The 19,814-nt window shown below is 44.7% G+C and overlaps 1 long non-coding RNA gene across 1 annotated transcript; it reads left to right on the forward strand.

Annotated features, from left to right (window-relative positions):
* The first annotated feature begins 342 nt into the window (after window positions 1-342).
* LOC134547710 (uncharacterized) lies at window positions 343-3,452 on the forward strand. Its single transcript, XR_010079566.1, has 3 exons — window positions 343-1,512; window positions 1,966-2,037; window positions 3,036-3,452. It is a non-coding gene; the product is annotated as an uncharacterized LOC134547710 (long non-coding RNA).
* The last annotated feature ends 16,362 nt before the right edge of the window (window positions 3,453-19,814 follow it).

Genomic DNA, 19,814 nt, shown 5'->3' on the forward strand with positions numbered 1-19,814 from the left:
ACCTCCACCTCACCCTCAGCCACTCTTCTCCCCCTGCAGGGATTCTTCCCCATACCTGTGCTGACAATGTCACTTGTGTGTCCCCACTGTAAATAAGGTCAGGCATCTCCTCTGTGTGAAGAAAGATGCAAATGTATATTTTTGGGGTTCCTCGGCCAAAATCCATTTAAAATCACTCTCAGAATGGATACAGTGCATGGGCAGATCTACAATTTGGTGAATCAGATAGCTTTTCTTTGACACCACCTTGTTTAATAGTGTCAGCGCACGTGCCTGTGGATGACACTGTACAGACCTGACCTCTGCCTCCTTCAGCCTCTGCTCATCTGTCTAGTGGGAGTTGCTGTTGCCTCACGGTGCTATACAGATCAAAAGCAGCTAGTTAAGTATGCCTACAGATTTTCAGACCTGCATCTACATCTCTCTGTGTATTTGGGTGACACACGGCATGCCTGATGCTGATCTCGATTGCACCTTTTCTACATTACCGTCAAACAAACAATGAGGGAGCCGTGAGTGGAATCCTCTGAGGTATAGCTGTCTGCATGCCATCTCCCTGCTTGAGTTCTTCAGGTCGGGAAAAGCCTGCGAGAGCAATCCTCCGCAGGAGCTTTTATTTTAAATTAAAGATGCTACAAGACTATTATGTCATGAGGCATCCTGAAAAACACCCTTTCAGGAGATCAGATTGACACTTCCACCCTGCAAGTGCACAGTGCGACAGGCACACACATCGCTAATGTTTGTGTAGGCGCTGTGTAAGGTCCTCGAGGGCAGGCAGGGAGGCACCGCTTTGTTCTCTCACCTGCGCTGAATAAAGAGAGTTGGTGAGCTGATAAATCCTGCCGCGGACCTTTGTTAAGCTTGGAAGAAAAACAACGCCATGTGTTACAAAGCCCTACCCCCATAGGTGATAAGAAAAACTTTGTTTTGTTTTAAATAGGGGTTGCTTTGTGCATGGGCATCTGCATAAGGGGCTAGGCAGTGATGAGGAGAGCCAGACGAGGAGATTGACAGCTGTGTTTAGAGACCTGAATGTCAGCGTCTTACTCTGGGCTTTTCTCCTGAGCCATCCTCAGCATCCATCCAACACAGTCTAACTAAAGTGCCCTTGCTGGAAAATTTAAGGCTGATTTTTCTTTATTGCCTGGGTGCCCAGCGGTCAAAGCAGAGTGCACTTCACTTAACATCTCTAGGCATGGAACCTGTAAAGAAACCTGGCCTTCTGTTTGCCCTCCACAGAATCCACTTTTGGAAACATAGGCTGTGTTCTGGAATACCCTCTCTGGAGTTTGCTCTGAGTCCTGCATGGAGCCCTGAAGTTGTGAGAAAACTGACAAGACTGCATGTTCTTGCATTTGGCCTCCATAGCTGGATCTTGGACACGAGGTGTATCCCTGCGTCTGGAATCCTGGTGCACCTTTTCCTACTGAAAGAGGAACTACAGGATTGCTGCTTTGGGAAAGCCACCACTGCAAGGAGAAGGGAAGACCCCGAGGAGTAGCAATGCAGGTAATCCTGAGGATGCTTGACAGGAGGAATGTGACTGCCAGGTCTTGACTCTGGGTCTACCACCTCATGGAAGACCACGGATGCACAAGCCACAGTTATCCCCACACCTCCTCTGTGCATCAGGAAGGGTGTTAGCAGCTGGTGTCACCACTGGGAGCCCAAGGGCTCTTACTAGAGGCAGTCCCTTCTGTGGGACTTTGACTTCCAAGCCAGGCCAGTGAGCTGGCACTGCTTCTCCAGGTTGGTAAAGGACTGCATGAAAAATATGAACAGGATCCAGAGGAAGACCACCAAGATATTTGGGGGATTTTCTACTTTTATTTTATTTTATTTTATTTTTATTTTATCTTATTTTTATTTTAATTTAATTTAATTTTTATTTTATCTTATTTTTATTTTATTTTATTTTTTTGGTATAGTAGGGTACACTGTCCCATCTCTGTTCTTTTATAGATGATGGAAACAGATCCACTTTACCGAGAAGATGGATGGATAGCTACTAATCTGGATTTGACACCTGACTTAGTAAGTCAGAAAGGGCTAGTGGCTCTCATTCTTGATTTATGGAACTTCTTCAGACCCCAAGAAAGTGCTAAAAGGGCAGACTGTATTTCTTACTTATTTTTAAGCTTTAGGTCATGTTACAATTTTCTGCTTTCTCTTCTTCTGCAGTGGCCTATTCCAGTAATAAACCAGTGATGGCCTGGGCACATTTAGACTGAGAGAATTCCAGATGGCTGTTGTAATGGAGAGTGACCAGCCTTCCAGTGTGGGGTCTGTGCTTTATCTGAGCTGGCCCAAATGAAAAAAAAAAAAAAAAAAAAAAAAAAAAAAAAAAAAAAAAAAAAAAAAAAAAAAAGAAAATACCTCTATTATCTGTGCATTTCCCAGTGAGGAAGTCTGGAACTTTTGTAAAAGTTTAGTGTTGTTTTTAGTCATTAATGGTGCAAAGCTATTAAATGTCGACTGTTTTTGGGTTTACCCCTTGGCAGTAACCTCTCTGCAGGGGATCATTATAATTTTCTTGTATTAGAGAACAGATGTTTTTGCTTTTGACAGTTGCAGAATAGTTTTGCACTCTACATCTGCTTATTATTTTGATTTAGGGCCTTGGGTGAACTTTTAGTTCATGCAGTGTCTTCCATCTCCTCTATGCAAAAAGAAGTGAGGGTCATGGGCTTGCCCTGAGCTTGTCAGGTCTGAGCTTGGTGGAAAAAGGCTCTAGAAAATTTCAGAGCTCCTGGTGTAGGGGAGAGCAGTCTGTCTGGGGCTCTCTGTGTTTGATCCCAACACAGGTGATGACATACCCTGTTCCAAAGGTCCCTTTCTGCTCACCCATACCAGTCTATCATAGCACTGTGGTCAGTGGGAAGCTGAAGGCTTGTAGGGATTTGGATACCTAACATGTCTATACTTCCAGAGATTGGGATCAGAGGATATGAGCATGTCAGCTGTGGGGGCAGTGTGAGAATGACCTTTTGAGGTGGGTTGCATGGTGAACCATATCCCTGATCTGATGGCAGATGGAGTGCCTGAACAGCTTGGACCATCTTGGTGGCCTTCCAGAGGAATCTCAACAAACCGTGTGGGCATTGCCTGAATGTTCTGGGCCTCTGTTGTGAGCACAATGGAAGACAACAACCCTTTCCTATCTCACAGAGACATTGCATTTGCATTTGTAATGTTTTCTACAATGACAGATAAGTAATTATCTAAGTAAGGGAAACTAGTTCCTAACATAAGTGCATGAATCTTCTCATTTGCTTTGACTCATCTCTGGCTGGACTAACTCCAATCACCAATTGTAATTCCTCCTCTCCTTATAAAATCAATACTCCACTAAATCATTTCCTTTTTCAACTCCAAAGAGGAACATTTGATTGCACAATGATATCTATCTCAAATCCAGGCAATCTGTCACCCTGAATGCCCATAAATTTTAGGGACCAATATTCAATGATGTTGAGCATAAGGTAAATGAGCTACATTAGATATTTTGGTCTATGGGTTCTGAAAAACACTGATAAACTTGAAAGAAATATTCTGTTAAATGTAGCACGGTGTGTGCTCTAATATGGCATGAACACACCACCTACTCTCCCTGGAAGTATGATGTGATAATTTACCAGTCAAGCATGAGGTCTCTGCACACAACCGGTCAGCCCGCACCTTGTGGGAGGCACCTGCCCCTGTCTTAATTACACCTCACCTTAATTACACCTCACCTCTGGCACCAGAGCCACCCTCAGCAGGCACCAGCAGGGAGCCCACATTCTAGTGCTGTCTGACCTTATCTACAGAAAGGGGAGAAAGCCATGGGAAGCAGTTGTGTTCTGCCAGGAAGGCTGCAAAGCAGTGATGGGCACTTGTGGGTGTATCCCTGGCAGGTTTCCAGTGCTCAGCGTGGATGTACCTAAGTGTGCTCCCCCCATGCCGTGAGGTGGGGCAGGGCAGGGGGCCACAGTGTTGGTGTGAGCACCAGAAATGCGTCAGAACTTTCAGGCTTCACCTGGGTGTTCACCTGCTCCCGTGTGGCCACCACAGCTGCTCACAGCAGAGCGATCTGCGAATCACTGCAGGACCGCTGTGACTAAAGGTTTAAGCTCAGCAGCACTGATCACTGCCAGCGCTGGTCTGGTGGCCCACTTAGAGGCTCCACAAAGTGTCCCGCCTAAGAGCTACGTGACATGCCAGGACAATGGCTAGTTTGCATCTTTATCCATTTCTTTTTGTGAAGATGACAAGTTTATTGAGTCAAACTGTGAAGCTTTTGTCCAGAGTGGTGGTGTCTCTGCTTGACTTGAGGGGAGCTTTGCCAGAACAAATTCAGAATGAAAAAGGAGGCAGGGCTGCAGTTTTTGTGGCATGCTTTAACTGACATATTAAGTTGAAACACATTTGCAAAGGGATTCTGACTGAAACAAAGTTTTTGTGGTAAATATAGTGATTCGGGAATCAAAAGAAGTTGCACAATTGCTGCCATGTGTGCTGAAGCTTGTTCTATGCAGGAATCCTTCAAATAGTCTTTGACTAGTAGAATGGGTGAGACTAATAAGGATTTGAATAATTTCTATCAGAGAAGTATTTTCGTGGGGGTTTTGCTCTTCCTAAAGATGTCTCAGTTGGACTTTTAGCTACAATGTCTAACAATTTTGAATACATGATTACAAGTGCTTGAACTTATAGCAAGTATGCAGGGTTTTTGCAAGCTGTTCATCCACTTCTAGACATCTAGAATAATAAAACCTGACTAGGGCACAAAGCCTCCTTTCATGAGATCTCTCATGCCAGTATCTCCTGAAAACAAAGGCATAATGAAGGTATAGTTGTTTTCACGTCACTTGCACATGTCACAGAGAAGGAAAGAAGGAAAATTCTACCAAGTAAGGAGGAAAGATTTTAAGTGGGTCCTGAGTGGGACTCTTTTCCAAATTGAACTTGTTTGTCAAGGCCTTAATACAGGAAGAGAGCAAAGACAGGATCTTGGGGCAGCCCTGCCTCTCTCTGGGCATGTCACAAATTAGAACTTCCACACTACAGCTTTGTGATTACATGTACAGCGACAGGGGTGAACGATGTGGCACATGCAAGACATGGTCGAGAAAGGCAAGGAGAAAGCTGGGTCAGCTGCTGACACTGTGCAATCTCCACTGATAACCCACTTGGTAGCATCACCTCCGTGCTGTGGGTCACACCCTATTTTCTCTGGCCTCCTGCTCACAGAAGACTGCCACTGTCTGCATCCTCACATGCCTGCTGCGTTCATGTTGCTGCCCATCAGACCTTTGAAAGAAGGATCTTCTGTTTGCTGCTGCAGGGGTCCAGTGTCTCACCATGTTATGCTGTGGTTCTCACTGACACCTATCAATTTAGCTGTAGTATGAGTAAATCTTCCTGCTGCTGTCAATAAGAACACTAGCACTGAATCTGAAGTTGAAAAGACAAAGGTGCATAAGTGCTGTTCCAGACAACAGAGAAGACCTAGACAAGAAGCCTCCTGCATCTTGTGAGAGAGCCCTTGTTCCTTGCCGTCATCGCTGTGTCTTGGCAAGATCACAAGAAAGAGCTGAGTGAAAATGAGCAGACGTCATTAAAATTATCCAGTGGACCTCAATATAAATGTACTGAGTGGTCCTGACTGAGAGAAACATTTTTCACACTCTAATGGCCACACAGCTCCCTAAGTGGGAGAAGGAAGGTCATTTACTTCACAGAAGAAAAAAATAAAAAGTCTATGAGATCATTTATAACATTACTCACAACCATTATCTATCCCAAATCATTCTTATGCCTTGTCTGTGATATTGGCTGCTTTGCAGTGCTCTGAGTTGCTCTTCACATAAAATCCTTTCTTATTCCTTAATGGCATACCAGCTGAAATATTTAAAGCATTTGCAGACAAATGGATCTAATTGTATCCTAGATGCAGGAAGGCCCCGGGGATTGCTAACTGCTGCCACAGTCACATTTACCTGCCCTGGGGGAGGCTGTTGTTTCAGTAAAAACCCTGTCAAAAAACGGTTAGTTAATAAGAAAACGCTTTTCCAGAAACAGAGCATCTTTAGGCTTGTGTCCTGCACTGACACACTCCTCTGAGTGTTAAAATCTCCCTGACCTGCCCCACAGCTCACTGGCCCATGGCAGCCTGGTGAAAGGGCTTCACTGGCTGGAAGGCTGTCAGCACCTGCCTCACCTCTCACCCACACCAAGGTCCCCATCCACCTGAAGGAGAGTTGTGCACTGGGTTGTCCTCCCAGAGGCTTCTGCATTCAGGATGGGCTGTGAGCATGGGATTAAATACAGGTGCAGAAAGAAAGACCAAGAAACTCATTTGTGGCAATCAAAGTTTCTTTCTTGATTTGTGTTCTGGTCTTGTTTCCCATCCCCATGTGAGACCCTGGTGTGTGGCAATGGTTTTTCTGCATGATGCTAGAAGATACCTCTGATCTGCAGCCCACTGTGATGGCTGATCTAGTGAGTATCTTGAAGAGTTCCTTGTATGGTTTTTAGTGTCTTCTTTGCTTAGTAGCAATTACAGGATGATGTCCTCTACTCTATGTGAAGGACTGGTAAGGATCAGTCACAATCTCCTGAATTTTTTTTCTCACTTATTGTCTTTATTTGTCTGTAAGTCCCACCCTGCACTTTCAAAAACATAGGTTTCGATTCTCCACGCTGCAGAGCTGTGTTGATGCATTACACGACCCTGGGGGAGTATCTGGGGCATCCCTCCAAATCATCATCATGTTTTCTTCAAGGATAGGGTGCAGTTTTTTCCTCTGCCTGGGGCTAGTGGATGAGTCTTATTTACTGTTGCCAGAAAAGTTAGAAATGATGATGTGCCTTTGTGAGGCAGGCAGGTAGGCCATCCAAAAAGAAAAGCACTCTTTGATTACCCCAGTGCTGAAGAAATCACAGCCATTGCTAAAGGTATCTGCAAACAACCCATGAACCTGCTTGTTCCCTAACACAATGAAAATTACTACCCTTCTAGTAAGAAACTATTTGAATGGCAGACAACAGTGGAAACATTTGGCAAGAAAGTGTGTGGGAAATAACAAGGCAGCTGTAAACTTGGACGGTCATGGAGTGTTTGAAAATCCTGCCCAGAATGTCCTGAAGGGAAAATGTTACACGTGGTGCCCCAGATATTTCCTACGAGACATTAATATTTGTGCTGGTAATGACTGTCACTTTTCCCATGCTACTGGTGGTGCCCTAAACCAAATCAAGGACAAAAACAAATTGCCTTGTCCAGATCTTGTAACTGCAAAAAAGCATGCCGTATTTCCCAGAGTAAAAGTGGCTGAATGATCTACTCTGAGAAACATGACTCCAGCTATTTAGAGGCTTCTATCTCAGGTCACCGTGGTGGAGTTCCAATGAATAAAAGGAAAGTTGAGAGGTGGGTGGAGAGCAGCTGAGAACACCGTGCATTCAATGAGCACGGATTAGTCCTAAACCTGGGTTAAGGCTTTCAGCCAAAGAAGAAAAGAGCTGGTGAGACAGGGAACATGTTGTTCTCATTATCTGCCAGTGGTTGCACATCTGCACTAAAAGTCAACAAAAGGGCATTTTTTTGGTACAATTGTACATTGTGTAACAAGATAAGAATAAAACTAATTCACATTTATCTAGAATTTCTCAGAATGGTTGTAGTCCCGGTAGACATAACTGACTTTATAAAATGTGAAAGTCTGAGTCACACCAGCAGATTGTACATGGCAGGGAAGTTAATCTGATGTAATAGAAATGTTTACAAGCCCAGTAACCCTTCTCCCTCCACCCTCCTCCACTTTAAAAAGCCACGTAAGGCCACGGATCAAAGCGGTGCAGCAGCAGCAGCATGCTGAACACTGAAACAATAACAGCCCCGACTTCCTCAGACGTCAGTAGTACCAGCTACCAGTGGATTTTTGCATTTACTGAAGAAGGAGGTAATATAATCATATGCATCAAAGGCTGGAAGTGGAGCTATCACTTATCACTAAAACATTGCTAAACATGATTAAACACGGTTCAGTGGAAATATCAGAAGCCGACTACCCAGTGGGATCAAAAAAGCAGCAAACAGTTCAGAAATGTGTGCTCAGTTAATGTTTAGCAGATGCAATCAATTTAGATAGTCAGTTCCAGTATGAATTCGTATCTTTATGAAATGAGTAAAGATACACTCTTCCTATGTCTAATAGCTTTTCTGCTTTTACATTTCTCTTTCTTTTCCAAGCAACACACCAGTTTTTGTTTCTCAAACTCTTTGCCACTCCCTAGGAAAGCTGTAGGTTGCTTCCAGATAGCAGGTTTGTTATCGCTTCCTGAGCAGATCTCAGGTTTGGTAAGGGAAAATGCAATGACACAACACATTTAGGGTTTTGTAAGATGTGATTTCACTGCGCACAGTGCTGTGAAAATAAATGAGATCTGCAAAGTAAAAGAGCCCCTCCTGAATAGATTAAACGTTGCCCATAAATGAGAGTTTGTTCCCCTGGGGGCTGTTCCTTGCAGGGTCCCACAGGTTTTCTTGCTGGTCCCGGCTGAAGATCTGGAGATTAAAAAAAAAAACCAACAAAAAACTAACAGTGAAGAAGTATTAGGGCTAGGTCAGCTAGAAAAATTGATCTGGATTACTTGTTAAAGGAAGGTCAGTTAAACAGTACATGCTTTGACAGCCAAATGAAAGACCATGAAGCTAGGGATAAATAAAGGCAGCTTACCTACAGGAATAGGGGCTTTATCCTAGAAAGTGGTGGTTTAGCAAAGGATTTAGGTGAATAGGCTGCTAACCAAGCCTATGGGAGCTCTGGGGATAATTCATAGCATAAAGACCGATTTGAATCTCAAAGAAGAGCAGTGATATATTTAGCTGCCCTACTAACATGCTGGAGAAATCTCAGACAAAAGCAACAAGAGTGATTAGAGGTCTAGTAAATGTGAACTCAGGGGAAAAATTGAAAAATGAGACTGTATCTACTGTGGAAAAGACAAGGAGACAGTCTTCAAATACGTAAAACATAGCTGCAACGGGCACTGTGAGAAAATGTTGTCCATACCTAGTGGCAATAGCACGACGTGTAACAAGCTTAATGGACAGCAAGGAAGATTTATTTCAGCCATAAGAAACATTTTCTAATGATAAGGGCCATGGAGCACTGGAACATATTGCAGACTACCACAGGATTAAGAACTGGTTATGCTGGTGGTTTCCAATATTTATTTTGCACCGAACTTGAGCTTCAGAGAAAACCGACTCTGCCTTCCTTTGTTAAATGGCAAAATTATTTTGGCATAAAGCAAAGAACCCTAAAGGCTTTAAAATACTGGAAAGAATGATGGAGATGATGATGACACATGCAAAAGTTATCACATAGGGAACTCACCATCTCTATTAAAAACAAATGAAAAGTTAGTTTGGGAGTTACTAATCTGTTTGTAATGGGAGTGGGAAAGTGGTGGAAAACTGCCAGGGATGTGACTGGGGTGTGAAGAAAATGGCACAGTGGTAGAAGCTGGGAGGCTGTGCAAGAGGAGTTATTACAGACAAGGGTGATGAGTCCATCTTCAAGCAAGCAATAAATAAATGGGTTTGGGATGGGTAGTGATGAAGGGACACTAAGGACTCCTGTGGGTGGCCATGGCATTGCTGGCATTATACAGGGCTGGGAGCAGAGAGGACCATTGTGAGAGACATGACATGAGAGTAAGGCAAAGGGCACAGCTGTGGGCATTTGTGACTGAGTTTCAGCAGCTCTTCCACAGCTGCTGTGACCCCGTGGTGCACACCTCACTGGAGAGATTCCCAGCAGAAGCATCTGTGCATCTCTGAGGGAGTCTCAGACTCGAGGTGATGTTATTCAAGCAGACCTTGTTATGATTGTAAGTACCATCTGAGCAGACTTTGTCAGATATGTTGCCCTTGCCAAGCACACAGCTTTGACAGCAGAGCTGCCGTCAAAGGAAAGGGGGGAATCTTCGTGATTTTCTGTGCTTCTTGTGCTGTTTAACAGTACCTTTCTGCAGCCTACAGAAATATATACTGAATATGCACTTGAAATGCTCCGCTGGCCATTGAAGGTCTGAGCAGATGGTGCCCTCAGTTGTCCCTTTCCTGATGTGTTCTTGCACTGTTTCACTCCTACCTCCCCAGCTGAAATCCCATATTGCTCATGTTTGGGAACTGGAGTCACGATCTCAAATGTCGTCACTATAGCTGAGCAGAGAAATGCCAAGCCTCCCACTATGTTCGTGTGGGTAGAACCTTTTCTTTGATTGGCTCAGAATACTTTCTAATAGGAGTTAACCTTCATGACATCCTTGAGAGACTGGCCCACTGTGATTAATCTTAAGATCTCTATCTTACAAAGAGGAAAATTAATACCAAAACTTGCCTAACATCATCCTCTAAATCATTGCTTAAGCCTGGGAAAGACTCTGCTATCTCTCCTTTATTTATTTGTCTTCTCCATGAGTTGTTTTGGCAATTAAAATGCACTATTGGATATAGGGAAGAAGCCAATCTGAAAATGCAACTCCTTAACAACATCTGTATGTTAAAGAAGGCTTTACTGCTATTGCAAGCTCTGTCTGGATCTCTACATCCTCTCAGTTCCTGACCAACAAGGACTTGAAATGAGTCTGGCTGAAGCCACAAGCCTCCAGTGGCGTCCCAGCACTGTATATACTGTTATTCCTCTTGCAGGGAGTTACAGTCCATGCTCAACATCCTGGGAATAAGAAATGCTCAGAACTGCAAAAACACAAATCGCAAAACAAGTTTGGTGAAGTTTGAAGAGCAGTTTTTGAACACCCCAGCATGGACGGTAAACCACAACAACAGTAACAGGAAAAGCAGCACCACAAATGAAAACCCAGTACTCCATTTGAAACTAAATTCATTTAATAAACTAAAAGAAATTGCTCAGAAATTAAAATCTCCAGCACCACCACCCTGACCACATAAGATACATGAGAATAAACAGACTTGTGGGCAAGCAAGCTTAAAACAGCAACCTCCTCCAAAGCAGTCTCCACACTCACAAGGTGATCTCACTGTCTGGTAGAAATAATTCTTGTTGGCTAACTGTAATCAATCTATGTCACAGGAGTGCTTGCTGTACATGAAAACTGTGGTTGGTAACATGGGCAGGACGTTTGTGCCAGATCACTATTTTCAGATCTCAGTGAGGAACCAAACTGAAACCATTTCTCATGGAAACCAGTTTTAGGTTACAGATCAGGTAATAATTTGGGAACTTCAGCAAAGGACAAGTCATAACTCAGCAAAGTCCCCAGAAAACATTCACAGTTATTTTAGATTTGGTACCAGAACACCAGCTGAGGTCTGCTTTTGCGGAGGTTTCCAGGAAATTAGTTTTATTATTGCACTGGTAAAAAGCCCTAAACCTAAGAGAGTGGGTGATCCATGCTGGAGAGACAGGTCATAAAGGGCGTGAATGTTTACTTGCTGTAGTGAGTGGCTGGTTACCAGGAGACCCTCTCTGATGCTCAGGCACAGGATCAGATGATTGAGTAGGGTAAACATCAAATTTCTCTGATCATGAGCAAGGCTGTACGTGTAGACACATAAGTTTCATATGAGAAAAAGGTGAAAGACAATATTTCTTAGAACTGGTTGTTCCATTATTAGTGTCAAGGAGTTGATGGGTGGAAGTGGAAAATCAATAAATAGTACACAAACCAGATATTTAACCAACATTTTCTATTAATAAACAAAACCCCTAACTGCTTCAAACGTGCCTGGTGTTTAGTGGGGAAGGTTGGCTAGACGAAGCAGCAAAACAAGTTTTGTACCTACATCTAATGGATGTATTAAATAAGGGAAGTAGTCACTGTGCTTAATGAATGGACAGGCTGTTACTGGTCACTGTGAACTAGATATTTAACAACATATAAGTCCTTAAAGACAGAGTTGAGCTCTGTAGCATTTTCCAAAGCATCTTGCTTGACATTAGTGACAGTTGTGTGAAGAGGGAACTATACCTGCTTGAGGTGCAGTTTGGAAAGTCTCACCCACATCCTTTATGTTTCTAAAATGAGCATGTCTTGACCTTGCCCACCTGCTTCTAGTCACAGGCTGGAAGAGGAAATGAGCTTTACTGCTTCTTCCACTCCCAACTGATTTCTTAACTGTGAATGAATGAGTCTAAACGAAGAAAGTGCTCTTTTCCACACCCATTAGCTAAATTGAAACCAAAAGTCACTCTATTAAACATGTTTCTGCATAACAGAAAACTAAACTCTTTGCATTTAAAAAGGGCAAATACCAAACAGAAAATATCAATTATATATGATGGTTCAAAACAATTGTAAGAGTTAAAATTAGGCTCCTTTTATCCTGCTCCTTTGCATCTTGACTTGAAACTGGCAAATCAAGGGCAACAACTGGCAGAGCTGAAGAGAGTGATTTGTCTGAAATCTCTTCTCTGCATGGTCTCTTCCTCCAGGCAGCCTGGAGCATGTCCACAAAATAACAGGGCATGATGGCACTAGGCCTTCTCCCAGTGTACAAGATGTAATGGAGATTGCAGATGGAAAGGATAAAAGGCAATGGAGGAAAGGATAAAAGGAATGGATAAAAGGAATGTGGTGGGAGCCTGGGTGCATTGTCTGAGGCCACACAAGAGGTTTGTGGCTTTCAGGTGAGCGAGCCATTGGCACCTGTGACTTTGCAGGGAAAAAACCCTATCTTTTGTGCTTAATGACATTCTGCTGTATTTTGCAAAAAGCAGGAGGTGTCAGACTATCTGGCAAAAAGGGAAGTGATGGAAAACTACTTAGTAATACTGTCAGGATGCATTTATTTGATACCTAGCAAACCCCATTTTTCTTAGGTTATCGGCTAATTCAGCCCAACCCAAGCAAATACAAGCAGCTGGGCTGCTTCAGCATGTTTGGGGTTGGCAATTACCATGGTGGGAAACGTAGTCTTCACAGCGGAGGTCACTTGGCAGAAGACTGTAAACCACTGTATCTCATGGCAGCCAGTGAGGAAGGTTTCTCTATTTTGACAGCAGCTCTGCTACCAAGAGAGGACACCAGAAATACCAATGAGAGCACAGATTACAACAAATAAATTGTCCCAAAGGAGTTTCGCTTTTTATTCCTGGGAAATTATTGTCATTAGCTTGGAAAATGAGAAGTAGAGTTACCTGCCTTTGCTAAGGCCACAGAGGTAGGTAACAGTCTAACCAAATCACTGTGCCTTGCAGAGATTCCCCATGGTCTCTTTGTATCCCCTTCACACATACTCCATGGCATTGAGGCTGGGGACAAGATGGACCCTATAGGAGAACTTGGCAAAACAGAGACCATCAGGTATTACTTGAATTCTATCAGGTTGGGGAGGGAGAAGCAGGGAATGGAAGAAAAACACTATATATTTTCAGGGCAGTGACTACAAGTGGAAAATGGTGGATTTTCCTTTGCAACGTGCATAAGTCTGGACTCCCTTCCTTTACTCCTCCCCAGCCTCCTGGGAGCATCTGCTGAATTGTAGCTCCCTTGACATGGCCTTCAGAGCTGTGTGTGGCTTTCAGCCATAGTGTTTCTAGCTCTCTTTGGGATACAAACTTTGGGCTTCATTCAAGAAAGCACTTAGGCATGTGTAATTCTTTAAATTTCAATGTGACTATTCATGAGCATAGAGTTAGCACATATTTAATTGCCTTCCTGAATATGAGCCAAAATAGAGAGTATCCCAGGAGTGCAGGAGAAAAATCCCTTAGTTTTCATTGCTTTAATAGACATAGTAGCTCCACTTAGAAGCATTTGGGAAGGTTTGGGACTTCTTGCAGGCACATCTCTAGAGGGTGAAGCAGGCAGCCAACTCCACCACAAATATGATGAGGATTGCTGGTGTCTGCAACTGCCCCAAAGGGAAGGACTCACATGAGAATTGATACTTTTTCTCATTTTTTGTATGTCTGCCCAACAAGTGCTCATCTCCGATGCTCTCACTATCTATTTTTGAATTTGTCAGTTTTTATTAATGTCTTTATGGAAAAAGCTCTGGATTTAAAGTATTCAGTTGTGCAGGTAAAAATAGAAGAGAAAACTTTTTAAGTGCCTCAGTTTTAAGACTCTGCTTTCCTTTTTAAAAATACCTAGAAAATGGTCAGAAGAAAACCATTCTTTTTATGTTGACTAAAATACAGTAACAAAACAGAAGTACAAGGCTAGTAAGGATGGCATATTTCCTCCTAAATCCCACAAGCCTCCTCTGCATTCAAATGAAATAGTTATTGAGTGGGAAAACCCATCAAAATCTTTAGTATTTAGCACCAGTTCTTGGCCAAATACCCTTTCTACTTTCAAAAACATTTCTAAAACCTGACGTGAGTTGTCAGTGAGTAGCAGGAGTTTCCATTTGGCTTTTCAAGTGTAAACAGTGAACATGTGAAACACTGATGAAATTTAAAGGATGAAACGTTTTCCCCAAGATCTACATTCATTAATCCACCTATTATGGTGGATACCTCCACATCCACGATGAGGATTGCCTGGTCTTAAAAAAGAGATGTCTCTTGGATGATTAATTGAGGCTGAGCAATCATGGCCAATTTTTCAGACTCCAGTTTGCAGCACTGGCATCTAGCAAGAGGAGCCTCCTTTCCCCGGGAGCCCTTGGAGTGGTGTCTTGGCCCAGCCAGCCGTGACCCACATCCGCGCGTGCCAGGCCAGCTGAGCCACGCCGGAGCTCAGCACAGCGACTGCTGCTGCTGGCTGGGGGGCCTGGGGCGCAGCCACGAGTGGCAAGGCTTCCCCCCTCACCAGCAGGGCTGTTCTCACTGGCTCCCTGTGCGAGGTGGTGGAGGAGGGAGGTTAATCAGGACACAGAGCGTGCGCGTCCTGCTTGTGGCAGCATCGGATGTGACTGCTCTGGGATGAGGGCGGGTGTCCGGCCTCTGCACCGGCCTGGAGAGGGCATGTGGTTGATGCCCTATGAGACTCCTAGGGTGCAGAAAAGTCCTCTTCCTGTGGAGAGAGGAATAGCCCCATCCCAGGCCGTGATAGGGCTCTTGCTCTCCTACAGCCCTGCAGAATACGGGAGGGGACGACAGTGTGGAATGGCTGGGATGTGATGGGATCTTGGCACAGTGCCTGTGTATCCCCTCACCTCTCCTGCCCTCTCTGAAGATGTGTTGCTCTTCACAATGTAAAGACTCCTTCACCTGGAGGATCCTGGGCCATTCCCGATTTTGCAATTGGCAGAGCTCTTTGGGAGAGAAGGGTGAAAGACAATCCAGCCACGGTCCTTCTGTGTCCTGTAGGAAATGGGGTCAGTGTGCGCAGGAGCGTGGGGCTGATGATGCTGTGCGGCAAAGCACACTGCTGATTTCGCAGTGCACTTCTCTGCCTGAGGTGACACGGGAATGTCTCCCTGATGGAGGCCAGAGGAGTGCTTTTGAAAGGCTCATGAGGGAATGTCAAAGGTAATTTCTACTTCAGCTGTTCCTGAGGAGGATGGCCCAGAAAGGACAAAAAACAAAGGTGTACTCACATTTACACACAAATACATTTCGTTATGTTGTTTGTGAGGATGGTGATTGTGATGGAGAGAGGTAACAGGAAGTTTGCCCAGGAAAACGGCAATTCTAAAGTAAAGCTGTCCTGTACAAAGGAAGTGCACTACAACTGAAAGGACTGTTTTCCAATTAGAAAACCTTGAGAGTTCACTGGTTTTTTTTGGGTTTTTGTTTGTTTGTTTTGTTTTTTGGTGGTTTTTTTGGTTGTTTTGTTTTGTTTTTTAATCTTATTTCTAAATATAAAGCCATGCTTATAGTGGCACCTAGTGGCTGTTATGCATATTGCGTTCTCTCCAGGGTGGCTGCAAGGGTAGCGCCGTTGGCAACCCCAGCCTTTGTGTCCAAGGTTGACTTTCCAGTATTTTTCTTGTGCTGACACTTTTTATTAGAATATTGTCTGATGGGCCAATGCAAAGATCAACACTGAAGTCAGAGGAATCCCAGACTTCAGGGCGACTGTTGGGTTAGAGAGCCTTAAAAAAACCAGTTGAAATTCCAGACTCAGATTTTCACTTTATTTCAGAATTACAGAGGACAACTTTGAAAAGACAAAAATTTAGGATGGTTCATATTGATGAAAGCTGGTGGCAGCTCAGATCCAAGTTCCTATTCCATGTGAACTTCTAATGTGTCAGGAAAGCGAAATCCACATGGACAGGTTTACTAAAGGGCTTGTGAGCTGGGTTCTGGATGTGCCCCTCCCTCCTCAGGGCAGGTGGACCTGCTCCCTATGGTCCACCCAGTGGCACAGAGTCAGAGCACTTGGTGAGAGATGGACTGTGCCTTCTCCTGCTAGTGAACACCCTTAGCAGGACACTGACAGCCAGGCTGCTGATAAAATGGTCCAATAAATGCTCACAAGAGACTAATCTTGTAGGAGAAGTCTTCCCACAAGACAGAAAGAAGAAAGAGAGGGGTCAGTGTGACCCCATGCCTGTGGGATTGCATTTTATGGAAATGGTTTGCTCTGGCTCACCCCTGGAAAATGTACGGTTTATCCCCAGTCTGTACCCTCCCTGCAGTATCCTGTATCTGTAACCTCATTGTCTGGAGAATGTTACCACGCCCCTTTGAACCTCGGTGTTAAGAGTGCTAACGCAAGGGGGTTCGCCCTCCTTGCCCCTCTTCCCCTGGAGGCCTCCGGACGCTCCCCTTCCCTCTCCCCCCTTCCCTTCCCCCACTCCCCCTTCCCTTCCCCCTCTCCCGCAGGACCATGCTCCCTGCCTGGAGTGAGGCTCTGAATAAACCCTCACCTCATCAGCACCCCACCGGCGTCTGGAGTCTCTTTGCCTGCCAGCACAGGAACCCCACGACGCCCTAGGACCCGGGGGTCTCCCGGGGGACCCCCCCCCGGGGACCCCCCAAAATTTAAACTACAATACATGCCTGTGTCCTGGCTGCCTGTCTCCTGCCCCTGTCCTCCAGCTGCAGCCACCTGACATGGAGGGGACACACTCCCACCTCTCCTCTTGGCTGTCTGCTGGCTTTGCCTCCAGGGCAGCCTTCCTCTGACCCTTCTCAGGGCTTCACCAGGGACCCCAGCTTCCCTGATCCTGTCATCTCATCTCTTCTCAGACCTCCAGCCTGCCAGCTCCTCACTGCTTACAGCTCCTGGCACTTCTTTACCCCCCTCCCAACCCATTCCCCAGCTGTGTTTGTCTCTTTCCATTTCTGTGAACATCACCAATAGAAGTATTAGGGTTATGCTGAGTTTTCCCAGTTTTCCCAGTTCAGGTTCCTCTTCTGTTTCATCTATCTTTGCACTAGCTGGTCTTTCCACTTGCATTGAGACCTACACCAGGAATTTCAGCTCCTCTTTGGCCCAAGGTTATCTCTTCTCCTGTGGCACTTCCTGCTGCCCCTCTCTGCAAAGCTCAGCAGGTTTTGCTAAGAAAACCAGTGAGCTCTGCTGTGACCTACCATCTCTCCTGTTTGACCCACCCTTCCTTTTACACAAGCACAGCTTTGGCTAACACAGGTATTCTGGGGATTACAACCTCTCCTCCTGTGAAGGTTGGACACAACAGCCATGCCTCTGCTACAAAGCTCCAGTGGCCAAGGAACAAGGCCTTGAGCAGGGGCGTGTCATGGTCTGAATGGTTAATTAGCAAGGTCTTGACACACCAGAACTCTCTCCTCAGTGCTCAGGTGTACTCCAGGGGTATCCTTAGCAGACTGCAACAGCTGGATGAGGTTACCTGGGTGCTGTGAGAGGGTGGGTGTTGGACTCTGAAAGCAGTCTCAGGCTTTCAGAGTTTTATTTACTAAGGTAGCTGTAATCAACCTGATCAAAGCTGTTATGATGAATGACTCATCAGCCAGAAGATGAAACAATTCCTCGTTTACTAGCTCTCTGCTCCTTTCCTCTCAGCAAACAAGGGCTGTACTGGCAAGGCTGTGCACATCCCATGAGATCTGCCCTTCCCTGACATGCCTGTCAAAAAGGTGTCACAGATTTGGGGAAGCATTGAGATAAACTCAGACCAGAAAGACCCACCAAGGAACTTCGGACTCTTCATTCTTTCTTCAGAGAGTCTCAGGTAACTGTGAGGTGAGAGGAGGATCACGTCCTGCCTGCTCTGTTTCTGGCATGGTTCCCCAGGCCTCCCCCACTGGCCAGGCTCAGAGTGTGGATGTGCCCCCGGTGGCTGATCCTCTTTTCTTGCCCTGTATGCAGCCACAAAAGCAAGTCCAGGAACAAGACTACCAAGGGGGATGTTTTCTTCAGTGTGAGGACAGATAGAATTATACACAATAAATGTTCATGTTAAAACAAGTCAGGCAACAACACTGGGGAAGACTCAGAGAGCTCATGTGCTGCAAAAGCCCAAGGGAGTTTTTTCTTATGTGCATACCTTATATTGTAAAGTATGAAATATTGTAGCTAATGAGTCCCATTTACCTGAGATGTTAATACATCCACATCCTGTGCCACTTTATCTTTTGACATTTTAGAGCTTCCTTTTTTTTTAATGGAAGCCATAATTTTCTTGAGTATATTATCATGAATTCATTTAAACACCTAAAAGCTCAGCTATACTTTAATTGTGACATAGATATTGGCAATGTGAAATCTGATTTTGCAATGCAAATGCCTATCTATTAGCAGAATATTGTAAATTTGATTTGGAGTCTGGAGCAGCAGCTGTTTATTCAGTTTGCAGGTTTCTTGTGGTTTGTGGTTTCTTGTGGTTTAAACATTTGCAGGGTGTAGACACTAACGAGAGCACTGAATTGTTTATGGTGATCTTTGAAGCAGAATTGCAGATTTGTTATAAATTTTTGCCAGGCCAGCAGAAACATATTAACCTCTCCTTATGCAAAGTCCCACATGCAGAGTAACCTCTCTAATCCAGCACTTTGGGACCATGACATCATGCAGGTCAGTGAGAGTTTATGCTGCTACCGTATGGCAGCTGGTCACATCCTTTCTTCAGATCTCTTATCTGGAGGAGGGGCTTTTCCCCAGGATACAGAATTCAGGCATTAAGCAAAAAACCCCAACAAACCAACAACTCCGGCAAATTTTTAAGTGCTCACAGCGAAGCCCATGTGAGAGCACTGGATAAGGCAGCAAGTTAGTGGTCATATCAGCAACCCATGATCTAGCTTTGTAAAGCCAGCTCTGCACTGGGAGTGCATGAAGGGATCCTCCTCACAGGAAACATGTAATTGTCGAGACAATATGGCCCTATGGAGGAAGAATGGGAAAATTATTCTCACAAGCCTTTTCTACCTAACTCTTGATGACATGCCTTCTTCCTTTAGGTATATGGCAAATGGGAGCCCTCTAGAGCAAGTGTTATACGGGAAGATCTTGGTTTCCAGATGCTTTGCATTTTGTACTTCAGCAGCTGTGAAAGTTCATGGAACGTGGTGATTTATGTTGCCACCTCCAGCTCAAGGGAAGCACAAGCTGCTCACATGGGCCCAGGACATCCTGCCAGCAGAAAGATCTCATCATCTGTGCCCTGTTTCTCTAAGTGTTCATCAAAGACAGGCTGGAAGGGTTGAGAGACTTTTGTACTGGCTCAGACTGGCCATTCTCATGCTTCCTAAAATGAACGGGTGAATGAATGCTAGGGAGCAGACACTCCTTTTACCATGCTAGCTTTTGCTTTCTGCACTTCTATGAATCTTTCACAGCTGCTTAAGTCCCGTGTAAATGCAATGCTTCTCCTTTTCCCATTGCTATTTATCGTCATGCATTGCTCCCAGTCCCACTTACCTACATGCCAGTACTGCCAGGTGTCATGTCCT

The sequence above is a fragment of the Prinia subflava genome, chromosome 2, assembly GCF_021018805.1.
Source record: "Prinia subflava isolate CZ2003 ecotype Zambia chromosome 2, Cam_Psub_1.2, whole genome shotgun sequence".
NCBI lineage: Eukaryota > Metazoa > Chordata > Aves > Passeriformes > Cisticolidae > Prinia > Prinia subflava.